Below are 19,334 nucleotides of genomic sequence, written 5' to 3' on the forward strand. Positions count from 1 at the left end.
CACAGTCAGCTGCCTGTCCATCTGAGAAAGCCGCAATTAGAGGCTCTGCAAGCCTTCCTCCTGCCAGCCCGGTGATGCCCTGTCATGGCTGTGCCCTCGCTGTCACTCAGACCCAGCCAGGAACATATCTGGAGAAGGTGGCCCAGAGCGGCAGGGCTGGGCTTCAGGTTCCAGGAAAAGCCATGGCGGAGCTTGAGGGCGCTGGAGCCAGGGACCCTGAGGAAGGGGAACACGTCACTGTTGCCATGTCCCTGGAAGGACGTTGGAGTGTCGGAGCAGATAGAGCAGGGTCACTCTGCCAGGCTCCATGGGACAGAGTGGGAGGGTAGTCACAAGGGGAACATTTTGTTCAAAATAAGAACAATCTCCTTCTCTCCCAAGGTGGCCAGGGTACTTCAGATCCAAGGGCACGCACATAATACTTTGAGTCAGGGAAGTCCAGACTGGAGCCCCTCCTGCCTGTGCCCCAGGGAGCAAGGTACTCAGTAGTCATCTTCTCCAAAATGGATCCGGTGAGGTGTATAGACTCGCTTGGAACTCCTTGAAACACATCGAAAGACAACCTGGAAATTCCCCAAGAGGAGAGAAGCTCAGGATCACATGTGCCCGTCTCAGCCTCCCACACACAGAGGCTGCGATGCCAGCCAGGGCAGCCACAAAGAGCAGAGCCTACCAGGGCAGTGGGCACTGAGAAAGCAGCCCTGGTCAGGAGCCAGACCTTCTTGGGATCAAGTCCCAGCTCTGCTTCTTACCATCTTGACCTCTAGCAAGACATTAGGCCTCTCTGAGCGAGTCTCAGGTTTTTGACCTGTAAAATGGAGCTGTAAACCCAGCCCTACCTCCGTCATAGGGCTGTATAAGGATCAAGTGAGAGAGAAGAGCAAAACCTTGGAGGCTATAGGTTACATATACTCAAAGCAATGATGTGTTGAGAATTTCTGGCTATAATTATTTTTATCCCAGGAACATGGGTGACACACAATCGCGTTCAATAATTAATGTCCATGTAACAAACTTTCCCCGGGTACCTATTGTGCCGGGTTCTGGAATTGCAAACATAAATAAGACAAAATCCTGTGTCCTCCAAGAGAAGCCAACTGGGAAGACAGACTGTAAATTCTTCACTGCAGCATAACGCAGTACACAGAGTGGACACAAGTTACAGTGAAAGCACAGAGGAGAGGAACTTCGCCGGCGCTGGGGGAGGCAGGCATGAGGGCAGCGGAGGAGGGAGCATTAGAATAGAGTCTTAAAAACCGAGGACGAACATGTATGCATCCAATAAGAGGCCACCAAGATATATGAAGCAAAAATTGACAGACTGAAGAGAGAAATAGACAGTTGCATAGTAATAGCTGGAGATATCCACACCCCACTCTCAGTAATGAATGAAGCATCCAGACAGCAGATCAGTAAAGAAGTAAAGGCATTGAGCAGCACAATAAACCAACTGGAGTTAACATGGCACAGACATAATACAGAACACTCCACCCAACAGCAACAGCATATACATTCTCTTTTTTAAAATATATTTTTATTGATTTCAGAGAGGAAATGAGAGGGAGAGAGAGAGAGAGAGAGAGAAACATCAATGATGAGAGAGAATCATTGATTGGCTGCCTCCTGCACTCCCCCTACTGGGGATCGAGCCCGCAACATGGACATGTTCCCTGACCGTGAATTGAACCATGACCTCCTGGTTCATAGGTCGATGTTCAACCACTGAGCCACGCCGGCCGGGCACATATACATTCTTATCAATTACACATGGGACATTCTCCAGGACAGACCACATGTTAGGCCACAGATGAAGTCACAATAGCCAAAACATGGAATCAACCTAAGCAACCATGGACAGATGAAAGAACAAACAAAATGTGGTAGATGTACATGGAATACCATGCAGCCCTGAAAAGGAAGGAAGTTCTGACACATGCTACAACATGGATGAAATGCCAGTCACAAAAGGACCAATATTGTCTGATGCCACCCCTAGACACATCCAGAGAAGTCCGATTCATAGAGACAGAAAGTAGAATGGTGGCTGCCAGGTACTACGGCGGGGAGAGGGGGATGGGCAGTTAGTGTGCAGTGGGTTTGGTTTCAGTTAGGGATAATGAAAACGTTCTGGAGATGGATGGTGGTGATGGTAGCACAATGATGGGAATGTACTTAATGTCACTGAACTGCACACTAAAAAAATGGTTAAAATGTTCAATTTTATGTTATCTGTATTTTACCACAATTTTTAAAAATAAATAGGTTTGAGAGTGGGAATTGGCGGTGTCGGTGGCAATCGTGGACACATTGAGCCGGTCACTAGTGGACGGGGTTGATGAAGAGTCATGAGGGGGCGACAGGTTAAGGTTCTGAAAGGGAGGCGCCAGTGGCGGGACTTGATCTGCTGATTCTCAACTTTTCCTGGAAAAATGAACCATTCCCACCATATGGGGATGAACTCTGTGGACCACACCAGTACCATGCCACCTTCTCACCATCACATGGCCACTTCAGCTTCCCACCTCCACGGAGCGGGGGGGATGGTAACATGATGATGATGCATATGAACTTCTACTTTGGCTTTATGAATGTGGAACTATTGTTTTCTGGCTTGGTGATCAATACAGCTGGAGAAATGGCTGGAGTGTTAGTGGGAGTGTTTTTACTACCAATGTTCTATGAAGGACTCAAGATAGCCCGAGAGAGCCTGCTACGCAAGTCACAAGTCAGCATTCGCTACAATTCCATGCCTGTTCCAGGACCAAATGGGACCATTCTTATGGAGACACACAGAACTGTTGGGCAGCAGATGCTGAGCTTCCCTCCCCTCCTGCAAACAGTGCTGCATCTCACCCAGGTGGTCATCGGCTTCCTCATGCTCCTCTTCGTGACCTACAGTGGGAACCCCTGCGTTGCTGCAGCAGCAGGGGCCGGCACAGGAGACTTTGTCCTCAGCTGGAAGAAGGCAGGGGTAGTGGACATCACAGAGCATTGCCATTAACATCAAACTCCAGGGTGCGGCCTTATCTATTGCAGTGGGAAGCGGTTCAAAATTGGAAGACATTATTCCTACTTGAATCTTCCCTCCTTGCTCCTTAACTCCTTACACACACACCTTCTCAATAGAGGTTTAGCTTACAGTCTCTGAGCTAAAGTGATAACCCCTGACTGTTCTTCTTCCTGCGCTGAGATTCCCATTTCTCCTGAGGTGAAACCACCCATGAGATGTCTTCTCCTCCACCACCATCTTAGATCCAAGATACATGTTCTTGTCTAATCCAGGTAGCTGTCTCTTCAGTGACTTGATCACCTGCTTTCTTTTTTAGTTTTCTGTTTTTATTTTTAACAGACAATCTGAATTTGGTGGGATTTTCCCGGGTTAGTGGTGGAAAAGGATTGACTTTAGCTAGGATTCATGGCAGCTGAGGGAAATTCTTGCCCAACTAAACCCAGAACCCAAACTTAACACTAAAAAATAAGTCTAGTCCTCGGACTCCACGAGTGGGAAATACGTTGTGCCTTTCCCTGGGTGTGATGTGTTGCACCAAAACCTGAGTAGTGCACAGGGGGTGGTTGGAGACTATGAGTCTAGAGCTTACAGAAGTGTGCGTTTTGGGGGTGGCTGACTCATTTATGGTGATCTCACTTAACATTTTGATTAGAATGGACTTGCCAATAAAAACAAAAAAGATATGACAATCAAGTTGAGAAAATAGACATAAGTATTTTAAAATAAAACCATTGACATTTTAAAAAATAATAATAATAAATAAATAGTTTTTTTAAAACTAAAGAACGAGGAGGGAGTATTCCAAGTAGTCCAGGTGGGGGAAAAAAGTCCAGAAAAAAAAAATTGGTTGTGCAAAAGCACAGAGGTACAAAAGCAACTGAATTAGCAAGGTGCCCCCAACATGTAAGACACACAGAGGCATGGGGGGGAAGAGTGGGCGGAGGGGGGCTGTACAAGGTCCCCAAATGTCCTGCTAAGGAGTGTGCAACCCACTCGGTGGGCTCTAGGGAATGACAGGATCGCAGTGTAGCTTAGAACAATGAAACTAGGAGGAGTCTGGGTAGGACGGACAGACAGGCGGGGGAGATGTGTCAAGAGCCACACCTGATCCAGACAGACGTTAAAAGGGAAACTGCTTTCCAGACCACCCCGGGGCTGTGGTGAGAGTGACTCAAGCCATTTGCCTCACGGGGCCACCAGCTGAAGGCGGGCGGGATTCCCCTGAAAATGAAACCAGGACCTGATGCGTTGGTGGGGACCCTGAGCAAGAAGCAGCTCTGCCGTGTGGTCCTCCCTGCACCGCGATGCCTGTTGGGATGACACCGAGCCATGATGAAGGGGCTTGTCTCCCTGCAGACACACCCTGTGGTTTCCACCAACTCACAGGAAGACACGTTCAACTGCTCGAATGTGCAAATGGGCATAAGGAGTGGGCGGGGGCCTCTGTGAAGTCTCTGAATCAAGTCAGTGTGGGAAATCCCAACTCTGAAATTTATAAACGGTGACCGTGGGCTGCCCTGTGTCTATATGGGTCTCCGGTTGCCAATCTACAACATGAAGGAGTTACCCACAGCTCCATGGTTATGCCCCTATCACGGGGAAGGGCAGGACAGTGCCAGACACGGTCAGTGATTAGTCGACCTAGCATGCACACAGCTGCCCATGGATGGGGCACAACGTTCTTCGCTTTTCCCCTTGAGTGGTCGTGGTCTACGATTAGTCTGCCTCTGCCAACTGTAGGTGAGTGTCCCCTCTCTGATTTCCCTTCTCTCTTTCTCTCTCTCTAGTTCCCTTGTGTTTTCCCCCCTAAGTTTTCTTCCTCTTATGAGTGGGGGGCTTGGAATCCTATGGATGGAAGGAGAAAAATAAAGGCAAGTCCTCCCCACCTACCCACAGGGCAAAAAAGCTATGAAATAATCTATGAGTAACATCAGCTGCCTCTTTGCTAAAACTGGCGTGTCATTCCACTCAAAGCACCACTTGGTCTTTCCAAAGGAAGCAAGCCAAGCGAAATATACATATATAGATATCCTCGAGGCAGAATTTGCTGCAAACCGGATTGTCAAAAGTCAATTTGCCAGATGATCAATTCGCTGCCTTGCTGAGAAAGTTCCTCACATGACAGTGTAGTTTCGCCGCCACCATAGCCCTCAGTAGGTGGGCTAGCCCCGAGTGACTAAGGGTCTCCCATGTCACCAAGTGACTTCCGGGATTGCCCCAGGGGGTCACCTACAGTCCAGCCAGCTGGAAGGGAAGAAGCCCATGTTGGAGATGAACATCACCGTCACTTACACTCCATGGCCTGGCCCTAAGTCTCATGTCTGCCTACAACGGGGACTGGGAACGCAGTCCCTGCACAGGCAGCCTCTCCCCAGTGACAACTCTGGGGAGTGACAAGCCCTGCAAAGGAAACACTTATCTTCAGTGGGCAGCTAGCCATCTCTGGCACGGATGTGCTTCAGACACCACGCTTCTCAAATGCTCCATCACACATAGCCAAATGTGGGCCTTTTCTTATTATACACGGCTGCCTCCTCTATTTTGGCAAACTTAGTGTTCCTGCCCCAGCCCCTGCCCCAGCCCCTGCCCCAGCCGTGGACCACGCAAACGAGTGGACTTTTCCTTAAACACTGCTCACACGTGGCCTTATGCTCTGCCCCAGCTTTGACGTCTTCATCTACTTGGCCTCAGCCTGTGTTTCCACCCCAGCCCTGGTCTGCCTGGCATCTCCCCCGGCCCTGCCATTTCACCGATGGACTTCCCTTCAACATAGGCTACTGTTTTCTCTCTTTTTAAAGAGCTGTGCCATCCACCTTGGAAGGGAAGGCCTGTGGAGCTCTAGGAAACACAGTCTAGAGGCGGAAAGCTTAACCAAAGACACTAGGTGAATGCACAGAGAGGCCACATTTTGAGTTCTTTTTGGTAATAAAGGAAGAGGAAACCCTTGCATTTTGAAACTGGGAGAGCTAACCTGGCCTCTCTTTGCCCTCACCACAGAAACCTCCCTAAATAGACCATTTAAATTTGGAACAAAAAAAAAGAATATGGGGACTTCTGCTTCTAGCCATGCTGGGGTAACGGGGACTGACTTACCCTCCAGTCTGAGATGACAACAACAACAAAAGAAGAAAGGGAGGGAGGGCAGATGCTCTTGTCAATATTTATGATTTTCACATGTGGCTATTCATGGGATTAACTTTCTGTGAACACAGGGTGGGGGTCAGGGAACCTGCAGTAAGAGTGGGCCACACTGCAGTATATTCATACAATCAAATACTCCTCAGCTATCAAAATGAACAAACCATAGCCACATGGCCAACATGGCTGATCTCACACACATAACAGTAAAAAATGCTGGTCACAGAAGACATACAATATGATCTCATTCCTATAAAATTCACAAACAGGTGACTTAACTCCATCATACTAGGTCATAAAATAAAAAGAAAGGCAAGAAAATGATTCTCCCCAAAGTGAGAACAGTGCTGACCTGGAATGGGGAAAGAGGGGGCGTGGTCAGGGAGGGGACCCTAGGAGATGACAGGTGTTTGCAAGGCTCCAATTCTTGACCTGGGTGGTGGTTATACAAGGTTTGCTTTATAATTATCCATTAAAATGTATAATTTTTAAAACTTTTCTCTTTGTATAAATCACATTACTAAAAAAAAATAAGAAAAAAGCTAAAGCAAATATGATTAAATATTAACTGTTCTCAATCCTGGCAGGTCTATGTTACATCATTAATCACACTTCTCGGTAATTTGGGGTTTTTCTTTTTCAAATTATTAATTATTATGCTGAGTGAAAGAAGTCAGGCAAAAAAAAAGAGAACATGCATAATATGTGAAATTTTCTATTCCATTTGTATAAAGTTCAAGAAAATGCAGATCAATATTTTACATTAATTAAGCAGAAAGCAGATCAGTGATTCCTGGGAGTGGGGGCAGGGAGGGACACGAGGGAGGGAGCAGGAGTTAACTTTTGGGGGTGACAGATATATATGTTCATTATGTGGTTAGTTTCACATGTGTATAGTAATGTCAAAACTAGAGTCTCAGTGCACAAAATTTGTGCACTTTGGGGGAGTCCCTCAGCCCAGCCTGTGCCCTCGAACAGTCCAGGAGCCCTCAGGGGATGTCTGACTGATGGCTTAGGCCCGCTCCCCTGCCACGGAGGTGGGAGATGCTCCTGCCACTGCGGCTGTGCTCATCAGCAGTAAGCCAGGCTTCTGGCTGAGCAATGCTCCCTCTGTGGGAGTGCACTGATCACCATGGGGCAGCTCCTGCATTGAGCATCACAGCAACCGGTTGTTCCACTGTTTGGTCAATTTGCATATTAGCTTTTTATTATATAGGATGTATCAATTTATACAACTTTAAATTTGGAAGTTTATTGTATGTCAATTATACATCAATAAAGCTGTTTTTTAAAAAATAAACTTTGTTTTGAAATGAGGGAGCTGTTTTTAAAGTCAGAGAAACCTGAGTAAGGAACGGTGATGCTGGCTCCCAGAGGGCTGTGTGTGCCTTTTGGTCCGTCATGGCATCCAGTTATGTGAATGTAATTTTATTCTACCTTTGATGTTAAAAGGGCCTCCAGTCTTCTCCCTCACTCCTTTCTTCTCTCTCCTCCACCCCACCCCTCCTTCTTCTCACTCTATCTCCTCTCTCTCTCTCTCTCTCTCTCTCTCTCTGTCTCCCTCCTCCCTCCTTTTCTCTCTCAGCTTTAGGCGACATGACAACACTCATAATAATGATAAATGATCATTTCTGTCATCGAATAGCATTCTATAGTTTATAACATGCTTTCTCATCTCTGTTGATTCTCACAGCAATCCTTGGGTGTAGTAATGGGAAAATAAAAGGCAACTGTAACCACCTCTGCCTCCTAAGGAGGGTGGTAAATTTCATACCAGTGGGGAAATCAACCTCTCTGCTGCCCCTTCCACTTTCAGACACGGATAATGAAGACAACAGATGAAAGATGCAGCCAATTCTTTAGCTCCCTCCCTTCAGCAGTGTGACAGCCTGTTTTAATGAAAATTTTTTTTTATTTTATTGATTTTTGGAGAGTGGAAGAGAATGGGAGAGAGAGAAACATCATCAATCCGCTGCCTCATGCAGGCCCCCTACTGGGGACCGAGCTCGAAACCCCAGGCATGTGCCCTGACCAGGAGTCGAACCAGTGACTTCTTGGTTCATGGGTTGATGCTCAACCACTGAGCCACACCAGCTGGGCAAAAAAAATTTTTTTAATAAAGTAAGATTACATCTACTAAGCTCTAAATGGAAATAAACTGAGCTTTACATAAATGTAGGCTACGTAACAACGGGAATCCACTCTTTCATAAAGCACGCTCTTAGGAGCACAGCGTGGATCTGCAGTTAGATGAGCCGTGAACGCACAGGCCCTCGTCCCTACCCTGCACTGTCCTCATACACGTGATAGCTCCTCACATATAGGTACGAAGGTACGTTTACATGGACAAATCTGCTTTACACCTTGAAAATCATTCCCTGTAAGTAGAAACAAAACAGACACAATGGAAATTTAAAATACATCCTGGTACTGTCCCAATCAAGAGTGTGTGGCTGAAGCTGGTAACATCGGCAGGCCAGGGGAGGGTTTTATTAGACAAGTCGGGCTGTGGGTTAAACACCCCAGGGCCTTCTCATCATAAATGCAGCCCTGCAGCCCTGCAGTGATGGGGACGGAGCCCCTCGTGAGCACTAAGCTCTTTGGCAGTTAATCGGTGTGAATAACCAGGGATAGATGGGACCATGTATGAGTCCCTGTGATTTCAGAGGTTCCTTGGGGCCAGGCAGGCCTTGTCTAAAATACGTCTGGATGAGCTGGGCTCCTCCTCATCCTCAGGACCTTGTCTTTGGCTGGACTAGACTCCCAGGCTGGGTAAGGAGACAGTTGAGTCTGGAGCCCTCACCTATGAGTGTGCCATTGAGTTGCTTGCTGAATTACCCTCCAAACGATGATTTGGTCCTGTTCTCTGGCAGCCTGCATGATTGGAGTTGAATAGGGAAAGGCTTCCTCTTCTCCACAAGTGGAAAGCAGTTTAAATACAGCAGGCCTGTCAACAGAGCCCCTACATCCGTAGAGAGGCCCAAAGAAGGCAGAGATTTCCAAAGAGCAGTGAGCTCCCCATCGCAGGAGGTATCCAAGCAGAGTATGAGACCAGATGAAAGATTTCCTATTCAAATGGGAGGAGGGAGTGGAGGGTGGCCTAAAGACTTCAGTTTTCCTTTCAGTCCTCAAATGTGGGGCTCCTGTGACATATAGGACCAAATGCTTCATTTACTTGTCATGAACATTAGTACTCATCATTTAAGTTGATCACGTGCCAGGCACTGTGTTGGATACTTTACTGAACCTTCATTTAACCCTGAAAAAAATAAAAATAAACGTCTGCTTTTCACCCCTTTCGCGCAAAAAGGGCATCTACTATATCCGAGTCGGTAGACAATGGAACGGAGGCTCAGGCAGCTGAGCAAAGGTGTCACAGAGCTCCTAAGTGCCAGGCTGGGTCTCGGAACCCAGGGTCTGTGCTCTCTGCTCTCAGGGCACTTCACTCACCCAGGGGCAGGGCTGCGGCAACTGGATCATACAGGAACCGGGCCGGAGCCCCACCTGGGACTGTCCCTCCTCCTCTGGCAACCGTTCAGTTCTCAAGGCTTTTATGCAGAGACAGAGATCAGGGTAACAGAGCTGGGGAAAACAGCGTGTGAGACTGGCGGGGGTGGGGGAAGCAGTCTCTTAAAGGTCAAAGGGCTGCTGTACTGAGAACCGGACAAGGACAGTGAGGGGAGAACACTGAAGCGTTGGTTTCCCGAAATGGACAGTCCAGGGAAGGGAAAGTCTAGCCCAGAGTGTTTCTGTTCCTTTGAGCTACAGCCTTGGTTCCTCTGAGAGACCTTGGCCGGGTGGGATGCTTGAGGCCAGAGCCAGTTCCCGTTGCCCCTCCTCACCATCCCAAACCCCTCCTGGCAGAGAACCCTCCGCCCTCAAGCCTGGGCTGCTGCCTGCAAGCCCCCTCCCTGGGCAGGGCCTGAGCCGTCCTGCAGAGCCTGGGGTTGTCCGGCTGCTCTCAGGTTCTGTGGATAAAAACAGTAGAAGGTGGAAGAAAAATGTCAGACACTTGGCTTTCTCTCTCTCCAAAGGCAGCCCCCAGCGGTGTGCGTTCTCAGACAGGCCCTGGGAAGAAGGATGGTTACTTCCCTTTCTTCCAGGGATAATTACAGAGAAGTAAGAAAGTACCTGTGTTTGAAGGCAAAATGACGGCAATTAATCTCTAAGCACAGGGCCTGGCCGTGAAATTCTTTGGAGAAACAACTTTAGGAGCTTAACGACAATCAAGAGAAGGGAATTGAATTAAGAGAAATGATAATTAAATCAGGAAAGAAGTTTTTGCAAAGGGGATGGTAAAGGAAATTAAAACCAGTAACGCTGAAAAATGTGGAGAGCAGAGCGGGGAGAGGAGAGGGTGTGAAGGGGAAGAGCCAACCGCAGAGCGGGAGATGCAGAGAGTTGGGCGCTCAGGAAAGGAACGTGGAAGCTGTTCTTGAGAGACCAGGTGTCTGAGCTCTCCCAACGTAGGTCTAAATAGGCCCAACTCCTCATGGGGACACGCTCTCCTTTAAGAAAACAGAAGTATCCAGTCCGATGAAGTGTAAAAAAAAGCTGTAGACTTGAAGGAGAGTGGCCACCTGTCCCTGTTTGCCCCGGGCCATGCTGGTTTTAGCATGCAGAGTGCCATGTCCCAGGAAAGCCCTCAGTCAAGGGCCAATGGAGAGGGTCGGTCACCCTCCCCGTGTGGAGGCAGGTGGCCCTGGCTCCCCGCTCGCTATGCAGTCAGCAGCTCCATGGCTTTGGAGGAGCCACGCCATCTCTGTGGGCCTCGGTTAAAATGAGTTGCAGGGGAACCTCAACAGATAAAAGAAGTTGCTGTGTGTCAAGATAGTTGGAACAGTGTCCGTGAGGTAAATGGAAGTTACTAAACAGGAGCTGAACTGAAGAATATTGACAAAGAAAACAGAAAATATTAACAGACACAACGTAACGGTACCTTAAAATAATACATGGTGAGTATGTCAGGGGCCCACAGATTTTCTGGAATGACGTAGGGAACTCAGCACACAGTTGTACGCACAGCGAAGGTTTATTACAGTGAAAGGATATACAATCGGATCATGAGGGGGGAAAGTCTGAGAACTTCCATATTTTCATTTCCCTCTGAGAGGAGGTGATAGGAGAATAAAAGCCATTCAGGCTAGAGTGGGGAAGGGTTTTTGGAGTTTAGAGATCAAGAAGTTCCAGAGGGTCACGAAGATGAACAAGGAAGACGAAAAGGGGGTTTCTAACAGCATTGCTGAGCGTTGTGGGTTGGCTTCCGATTTGATATATTTGCATGTAGTCTTGCTAGGGCTGCTGTGACAAAGTACCACACATGGGGCAGCTTCAACAACAGAAATGCTTGGTCTCCCAGTTTTGGAGGCCAGAGGTCCAAAGTCAAGGTGCTGGCAGGTTGGGTTCCTTCTGAGAGATGTGAGGAAAAGAGCTGTTCCAGGCCTCCCTACTTGGATCGCAGATGGATGTCTTCAAGTTTACATGATGTTTTGTGTCCAAATTTCCCCTGCTCATAAAGACATAAGTCATATCAGGTGAGGGACCATGCTAATGACCTCAATTTAACTTGCTGACCTCTGTAAAGACCCTATCTCCACATAAGATCCCATCTGAGGTATTAGGGGTTAGAACTTCAACATATAAATTTGGGGGGAGGGGGGGACACAATTCAACCCACAACTTGGAAAACATGTAAAAATCAGAACTACTTTCAAAAAACTTTCATTGGAGGGTTGTTTGTGCATTCTGTTTGCACACACAATAGCCCAGGAATATTTGAGTTGTACAGAACCGAAGAGAGTAAGGGAAGGGTGGAAGGAGAGGAGGGTCTGGAGGAAGAGGAGCTAGAAGAAAAGAAGAGAAGAAGGAGGAGGAGGAGGAGGAGGGGAAGCGGAAAAAGAATGAGAAGAGCAGTGGGCTATGTCAAACACCACTCCTGCATCAGTTTTACCTAAGTGTGCTTAAATTTTGGTTTACTGCTAAGCCCACCAACAAGCATGCAAAAGATGTACACAGAATTAATACAAATGCCCATGGCTCCTGACACTGTCCCTGGAGTCTCACAGAGGTATACCCCCAGTCTGGTAGATTCAGCAGGTCTTCTGTTGCAGTGAGGCATCTGCCAGGCACGGGAGCAGAGAGCCATGGTTCCCCGCCTTTGACACCATTGGGATGGATGTGTGGGGGCCACACCAGCCCACCTAGTAAGGAAATCCTTGCCCGGCACAATCATTACATACTTGTGCCTTTCACTTCTCACTGCCTCCTGGAGCCCACTGAAGGTCTCAGTGCAAAGCCTGCTATAAAAGGAAGTCTGACAAGACCTCATTCTGTTCATTCGGGCAGCACGTCTTCTATAAAAAGAGGCACTGCTGCCCTAACCGGTTTGGCTCAGTGGATAGAGCGCCGACCTGCAGACTGAAGGGTCCCAGGTTCGATTCCGGTCAAGGGCATGTACCTTGGTTGCGGACACATCCCCAGTAGGGGGTGTGCAGGAGGCAGCTGATGGATGTTTCTCTCTCATTGATGTTTCTAACTCTCTATTCCTCTCTGTAAAAAATCAATAAAATATAATTTAAAAAAAAAAAAGAGGCACTGCTGAGTCAAAGGGAGAGAACTGAAGGGAGAATCAGGGCTCTGCGGTCTCTCAGGGCCTGCCAGCCCCACGGCTAGCTGACCAAGCATAGCGCCTGGTTATGAATAAGCAAGACGCAAAATCACAGAAGGCAGGTGAAATTCCCCAGGGGCAGCGCAGAGGCTGCTACACAAACAGCATCGTGGGGGAAACTTCAAAGAAGAGCAAGGGACAAAATGAACACACTTGTACAGGTGATGAGCCTGGAATAAACTACAGGCCCAGCCACCTCGGCCCCGCGTTGTGACTGCTGCTTTTGAGAGCCAGGACTCCCAATCTGGTGCTGGCCAAATGTGCGAGGTAGCAGAGGCAGAAACCTTCAGGATGCATGCCAACATCTGAGAACCAATGATTAAATTTCCACAACCCAAACCAAACTAGATAGGGTCCTGGGAGAATGAGTTTGCTTTCTTTTCAGAAATCACATTACCGAGTAAAACAGGTGAGACAATGGGGACACACAACCATGGGATTTATTCTCTATACTAGTGGCCCAGTGCACAAAAATTCATGCACATTAAAAGGGAATTAAAGGAAATATTTTAATATTGCTATTTGCCCTTTCTCTATAATAGAAGTGTCAGAGGTGAAAGAAAATTAGTAAAATGTATATGAAAATCTCCCTCCTGTCAGAATCTGGGACATGCCGCGGGACCCAGAGTCAAGTCCCCGCCCACCCGTGCACGCCTCGAAATAACGCAAGACCCAGACCCAGCCAGACTCACCCCCGTCAAGCCTCACAGGGCAGGGGGTGCAGTCTCAGGTCTCCCGGCGCAGCCTCAGGTCCCCCCCTGCCCGACGCTGGGGTGGGGGGCATGGCCTCAGGTCCCCCATCCCGACCTCAGGTCCCCTGGCCCCGGAGCGAGGTTGCAAAGGCACAAGGACACGAGGGCATGGTGACCATTTGCATATTAGCTCTTTATTATATAGGATTGCCTATGACAGTCAATGGGAAGGAAAGCAAGTGTGCTTGCAGGACCAATTTAACCCTTTCATGTGTAATTCAAGTTCTTCCCCTTATCTCTTCATTTGCTTTCTGAGTACAAACTTCTAGATCATTCCCCAAAAAGAAGCAATCTATGCCTATACCTTTGATTCCCATTTAGTTTATTTGCATGCTTGATCTTGTTTTAATGTCTCTAGCATGGCAAAAAGACCTAGTTGCCAGAGTGACCAGGAAGTTATTTAAACAGTTTGGCCTCTACCTTAACCCTACTTGGTCAACCTCACTGTGTCTTGGTTCACCTACTATTTGTGGTCAAGAGAATGCAAAACAGTGCCATTCAGCTGGCTGCTTTTTCCTATTTTGCCTCTCCATTATTAAGTCTCATGCACCTGTTGACCTCCTATATTTACTAATTCATTGTATTTTTACTAGCTCACCTTGCTGCCGTTACACCCCCACCCCACTTTGATTAACACTGCCCAGCAATCAAAGCCCAGCACTCAGTTTACCTAACTCCCAAGCCTTGCCTCTAGAGAGGTGGGCTGGCTCATGCACAGGCCCAAAACAGGGGGTCACAGTGCAGTTCTAGAAAGCAGCTCTGGGCTGGAACAGGAAGCCTGGTTTGGCCTCTCTTCTGGTAAGAAGATAATCTTGAGCAAGTCCCTTCTCTGGGCCCCAGTCTACTCTGTTGTTTAGGGGAGGACATGGTGAACTCTCAGCACTCCAGCTGAAGCATCCCAGGGTTCGCTGGCTTTGCTATCTGACAGGTGATCATATAGTATGGCCTTCCTGGGGGTTAGGGGGAGGGGAAAGTGCCAGTTTTGCAATCCCTGGCACCACTGCCCACACACTATGAGCATACCAGTTCTTAAACTCTGGTCCCAACTATCGATTCACTAATAGTTGCCCCCTTGAGAGAATTTCCTGTCTGATTTCTCCATAATCACACAGCTATTTAGAACTTGTAGCCCCAGGCAGGACTAAGATCCTAGCATCCAAATGTCCAGCCCTTTTAAGCTGTAAGAGGCCAGGCCAGGTCATTTGTAAAACCCCAATAGAAGGGCAAGGCACACAACAATCAGTAAATGTTTGTTGAACGAATAATATTGTGCTTTCTCTACCACCGCAAGTGTCCCACACAATGAACAAAGCTCAGGACTGAAACAGAGAAACCAATTCCTTCTGCGGGACCTCATACCTCAAACTAGCTATGTAATGCCTGAAGTACACCAAATGGTTGAGTGGCACTTCCTGGAATTGTGTTCTTTTTAAAAGCTCTATTGTGGGACCTCTAATGCTATGACACCCTCCCCTTGCCCTCACACCAAATACTCAATAGTCCATCTATGTGACACTAGTAAGTCAGAGACCTAGAATTAAATCCCAGCTCCTTCACTTACAAGCTAAGTGGTTTAAGCTTCAGTTTCCTCTTGTGTGAATGGGGCGAAGAGTAAATTCATTAGATTGTTGATTGAATAAGAAACCTACTTCTCTAAAATTATTGAGAATAAGCACTGTGAATCGTTCTTCTCATTTAATCATCCTATTTGATGGATCATACTCATAGTCATTTACACATAAGAAAAATGAGATGCAGAGAAATTGGGTCTCCCACATTCTCACAACTGGTAAATTGCAGGGCCAGCAGTGGAACCCAGGTCAGGCAAGCTCCCAGCCCGGAAGACGGGAGTTAAGTTTGGAAGTCCTAGCGTTGCAGCTCAAGCTCCCCAAGGGCAGCTGTAAGGGGATCATGGACATAGGACTCCACATACCGTATTTTCTGTTGAATGAAGCCAGCTTTGTAGACCTTTTCAACATTTTAACTTGATGCCAACACTGCATGATTTCAGAATGTCTTTTTTAATTCTTCCTCTGAGGACATTAGCACCTGGGACAGCTATGGCATGTTTCACCTCTCCCAGGAACAGATCTTTCCTCAACTACTCTTTTACTGAAATGGAAATTTTGGACTGGAACCCAGATTCTTTGTCTGCCGGAGTCGAAGAATGAATCCACGGACAGAAGATGGTATGGTAAAGGTGGAAATTTATTAAAGAACAAATACAGACTCCCACGTGGGGAGAGGGAAAGAGTCCCACAGAATGGACTCCCACTTGGGGAGGAGGAAAGGATCCCACTGAGTTCCTTTTCCCTATGGCTTACAAAGTCTACAGATCCTTGTGCCTTGATATCCCCTCTGATTGGTCACTATTCCCTTGACTGGTTACTATAGTAACTCCTGAGCTCAAAGGTAGAACCTCACATGTGACATGTGAGGTTCTCCCCACCTCTTTCCTTATTGTTTTCCTATTCCCTTTGGGCTTTCTTCTCCTCCTTGATATCCCCTCTGATTGGTCACTAATCCCTTGACTGGTTACTATAGTAACTCCTGAGCTCAAAGGTAGAACCTCACAAGTGACATGTGAGGTTCTCCCCACCTCTTTCCTTATTGTTTTCCTATTCCCTTTGGGCTTTCTTCTCCTCCTTCTGGATGAAGGGCTTCCTTCTCTTTATTTTGTAAATATAGACCTTTTGCTGTTCCCAGCTCCCTCATTCTATGGAAATGTACCTGTGGCAGCTTTTCAGCTCCCTCATTCTATGGAAATATACCTTCTGCTGCTCTGCAACCCTGTGCTTCCTCCATGGTCCCCTTAATTTCCAAAATTTCTAAAATTTCCTAAAACCTGTCTTCTTCACCCCCCAAAATTCCTGTTTCATTACCAAAATGTGTTCTGGGCACTATTGTGTCCAGACGTTCTCGTCTTTCCATCCCCTGGCAGTCTCAGGGACTTGCCCTTTCCGTATGTTGGTTGTTCCTCAATGACTTAAAAGGTTCAGGCCAAGCTGCATTATAATATAATTCATTTTCCTAGTTTAAACACTTAGAATAGAGCCGCTGACAGCATGTGTTAGCTTTTGTCCATCACTCAGAGGTGGCTAGAATTATAGCCCAAAGTCAAAGGAGCCTGAGGATTCTGTGGGCCAACGTAGTCTTAATGCATATCAATTTGTTAGGCTTTCGGAATTACTATAAATAGCTCAAGAAACAATCTAGGGATCCCTATTTAAAAAGAAAGCAACACAAAATGTGTTATATACATACAATGGGATATTATTCATCTTAAAAAGGAAGGAAATTCTGACACGCTATAACATGAACCTTGAGGACATTATGCTAAGTGGAGTATGTGGACAAAAGGGGCCACATGTTGACCTGACAAGCTCAGGGGAGGCCTGCATGGTGGTCTTGCAAACTCAGAGACCTAAAGTAACCACAAAGGATGGTCTGAAATTAAACTTTAACTAAAAGCAGTTATGGTGGGCAGTTACGTCCTAGTCCTAGGCCGCTATCTTCACTGACAAGGTCAACCTTTACCTTAACTGAGCCTATCTGTCTTTTTGCATCTATGATAACATACCCTTGAAATGTTTGGGTAGCTTGTAACTTCCCTTTTTCTGGAGCCCCTGGGGCACAACCAAATGTGCTGGGCACCAGGACAGACACCACAAATTCCTTCATTATCATGTTAATTGTTCCTGCACCCACCTAAGTATGGGTCCATCATTTTACTTTTTATCCAATCCCAGGGGTTTCCCGCTCCCCCCACCCACCCACCCCCACCCTCGCTTTGCTTTATCCCATCTCCTTAATCTATCACCAATGAATTTCCTGTAACCCACCTACATCCCTCCTCTGGTTGCAATGAATAAATACAAATGTAACCGGCCATTCTCCAAAGCATTATCTCAATTCATTGAGGTTCTGCTTCCCGGCATATGTCGACAGTTTGGCTCAAATAAACTCACAAAAATTCTTTACAGGTTCCAATGGTTTTTTTACGTTAACAAGTAAAGCAGTCACCAAGATACAAAATACTGCATGATTCCACTTATATTAAGTACTTAGAGTCAAGTTTACAGAGACACAATGTAGAATGGTGCCAGGGGCTGAGGGAAAAGGGGGAGGTTATTATTTGGTGCATTTAAGTTTCTGTTTTGTAAGATGAAAAAGAGTACTGGAGATGGATAGTGGTGATGGTTGAGCAACAATATGAATGCACTTAATACCACTGATGTGAACACTTAAAAATGGTTAAGATGATATACTTTATCTCACATGTGTTTTACCACAATTTTTAAAATTTGGAAAAAAAAGGAACATCTTGAACACTAAGACTGCATTAGCATTGTATTGTCAGAGCCAAAAGTAGCTACATAATAGATGTTGTACATCGCTGTATCCAACCCCCAATTTTCCTTCTGCTGAATGAAGCAGCTCCTTGCTCTGCCACTACAAGCAGCATTTCTTATAAATTGCTAGCTCAGAATTCAGTGACTTTCCACTATCAGTCCACCAGAGACCACAGCTAAGCAGACAGGGCTAACAGGCAGCACTATGCAGTGAAGAGAACGCACCCAACAACACAACAGCTCCCCCAAGTGGCTCCAGCAGCTCCCCCAGAGAAAAACACACCCGTCTGGATAGAGGAACAGATTTGTTTTCCAAATTAAGATCTTAACTTTTAGCTGTTATTGGTACCACCAACCTGAAAAAAAAAATCCATTATAGATACCATAATCTTTAATTTCTTCAAAATGAAATTAAGACATTGTCCCCCGAATTTCAAAATGAAGATACCCATTTCACACAGTAAGCAATTCCCGGGATCCCAGAGGACCAATTTTTCATTATTTTCTCCCAATAATTTCCCATTTTTTAGTATTTACAAGAGCATGCTTACCCATATATTGCCCTAAGAAATCTTTTTTAAAGATATATACTTTCAACATTTAATTTGGTATTCTGGACCTAAATTGACTTTATAGCCAGGAGTTAAGAAAAACACTTATAAAACAGCTTAACTGTTCTAGAAGTTCTTTTTAAAGCTTCATTTATGAGAAAGTCATTGTTAAAATTATCTGATTCTTAACTAATACACCTTTTTTTTTTTAATTGATTTTTTACAGAGATGAAGGGAGAGGGGATAGAGAGTTAGAAACATCAATGAGAGAGAAACATCGATCAGCTGCCTCCTGCACATTCCCTACTGGGTATGTGCCCGCAACCAAGGTACATGCCCTTGACTGGAATTGAACCCAGGACCTTTCAATCCACAGGCCAATACTCTATCCACTGAGCCAAACCAGCTAGGGCACTAATACACCTCTTTATCATGTTGTGATTCTGCTGGACAACTAAGGGGATTTCACAAGGATATCTTACTCCTTAGAAAATCTGGCTTTTATCCTAGACTCCTGAAGTATGCACCTGTAAGCTATTCTTGGTATTTCCTAGGGTCTACCAGAAACTGAATGCTTATTCCCAGAATGGCAACATAAGCTAAGTGAAACTTCAATTTTTTTAATTTTTTGTTTGGAATTATATCAACTCAGTTTGGAAATGCTGATACCCACTCTGATTAGAGAAGTCTTTAATTTTCACAATGAAAACAAAATCTTATTTGAAAAATCCAACTTATTATATGAATTCTTCAAAATAGGTTTAGCGACAAGTGATAGATGGAAACTCCTGATCTATACTCACAGAATATAAAACTGGGAGAGAGTTCTTAATTCGTAGGTTTTAAGACAAAGAAAAGAATAAG

General features: G+C 46.2%; 1 pseudogene; it reads left to right on the plus strand.

Moving 5' to 3' along the window:
• The first annotated feature begins 2,429 nt into the window (after positions 1-2,429).
• On the plus strand, positions 2,430-3,001 carry LOC139020465 (high affinity copper uptake protein 1 pseudogene; annotated as a pseudogene).
• Positions 3,002-19,334: the final 16,333 nt, after the last annotated feature.

The sequence above is a fragment of the Myotis yumanensis genome, unplaced genomic scaffold, assembly GCF_028538775.1.
Source record: "Myotis yumanensis isolate MYYU_CA2020_CCGP unplaced genomic scaffold, mMyoYum1.0.hap1 SCAF_12, whole genome shotgun sequence".
Taxonomy (NCBI): Eukaryota; Metazoa; Chordata; class Mammalia; order Chiroptera; family Vespertilionidae; genus Myotis; species Myotis yumanensis.